The 1,564-nt window shown below is 53.8% G+C and overlaps 1 long non-coding RNA gene across 2 annotated transcripts; it reads left to right on the forward strand.

Annotated features, from left to right (window-relative positions):
- The first annotated feature begins 200 nt into the window (after positions 1–200).
- LOC134433674 (uncharacterized) lies at positions 201–1,182 on the forward strand. Of its 2 annotated transcripts, none has more exons than XR_010031677.1 (3): positions 201–289; positions 679–836; positions 958–1,182. It is a non-coding gene; the product is annotated as an uncharacterized LOC134433674 (long non-coding RNA). The 2 variants fall into 2 exon arrangements; XR_010031678.1 differs by lacking the exon at positions 201–289 and adding an exon at positions 321–406.
- Positions 1,183–1,564: the final 382 nt, after the last annotated feature.

Raw genomic sequence — 1,564 nt, forward strand, 5'->3', positions numbered from 1 at the left:
AGGCATCTGCCTAATCGCCTATCTCTTCCGAGGGTCCTCTTTCACTCGCCAGCTTGGGAAGGGCACGTCGTGAATGTTGCGGACTTTCTTTGACCTTCTCAGGATGGCGGCGAAATGGGCGGGGAAATCGCACACCCCTGTAAATCTGCCCCCCTGTGGCCACAGAGCGGGATCGCATCCCCCGAGCCAGCGCCCTGCCCCTCGCCGCTGAGTGCCGGGGGCGGGGCAAGGACGCCGCTGCCGAGCGAGGGAAGGGCGAGGGGCGGGAGCTTGCGGTGGTCGGGCCAGGGTCTGTAAATGGCGGGGACGGGGGAAGGACATTCGGGAGTGCAAAGGGACGCGATGGCCGAGAAGAATGGCCGCGGCGGGGGGGGCCCGGCGGGACCGGTTTCGGCGGGCGGCGGAGGTGCGGTCGTAGCGCTCCGGGGCAGCGGACGGGGGCAGGCGAGCGGCATCGGAACAGGGCGGCAGCCCCCGAGCCCGCGCCCGCCCCGCTCCAGGCTCTGGGAGCGACCGCGGGCCGGACAATCCCGGCGGGGCGGCCCCGGGCAGGCGGCGGAGCGGGGCCGTGGCGCTCCCCGCCCTCGCTGCCGACAGCTTTGGAAGGTCGGGCCGGGCGCCCGTCCCGTCCCGTCCCGCCGCGTCCCGGTCTCTGTAAACTCCCCTCTGCCTTTGCAGGTCTGTGCTGGACAGTGGGAGAAAGGTCCGTGCTGGTTGCTGTGTCCTCGGTGAGCAGAGAGCTCTGACCTTGGCCGCATGGGCTGCTGAGTGCTGGAACAATGGGGATGCGCTTTTATTTATTTAGTGACCTTTACAGATTTATTCCCCTGTTTCAGGTGAGCGTGCATCATTGCCGGTTTGGGATTGAGTGAAATGCGCTGAGGAACCCAGTTCTGGGGAGGGAGGGAAATCCTCTCTTAACATTTACCAAAATCTTTTGTCAACTCATCACGGCAGGACAGCGTGAAGACTGAAAATGTAAGAAGATGTGGAGGGAAACAGAGAATCTGACAGTAGCATCGAACGTACAAGTGCACGAATTTTGCTTTTTTGCTTGGATTTAAACTCCGAAGTTGTAAGGAATTTGGGAATGAGAAGGGACCTTTCAGAAGAAGAAGGAGTTGTTGTTACAGTCCTGGCAAAAGCCTTTGTTCTAGCTAATAAAAGAAGTTAGTGAAGAAAAAAAAACACTTTTTTTTCTTTTTGTTTTTTAAACTATTATATTAATTGGTCGTATATGGTGTGTTGTTCTATTTCTTGCTGTTATTAACTCTGTGTAGATTGTTTTTTGAGTGAAGCTGACTTTGGATGGGTTGGTTTGTATTTGAGGTAGGAGTAATTTCAATAGGTTTCTTTCATAGACTTCTGATAGGTATTACTGCGATTTTGGTTTTGTTTACTGTATGTATAAACCTAGAGCTTTGGTAGGGCCAGCTGGGCTGCTGGAGTTTTGGGTGTGAATTTATTAGAGGGCTTTTGTTAAATGCAGTTTTTAATTTTTGAAATGTTTTTCAATGTAGTGGTTTTAAGGTGGTTTTTAAGAACTCGTTGTATTGTTTTATGT

This window comes from Melospiza melodia, unplaced genomic scaffold (assembly GCF_035770615.1).
Source record: "Melospiza melodia melodia isolate bMelMel2 unplaced genomic scaffold, bMelMel2.pri scaffold_234, whole genome shotgun sequence".
Classification (NCBI taxonomy): Eukaryota; Metazoa; Chordata; class Aves; order Passeriformes; family Passerellidae; genus Melospiza; species Melospiza melodia.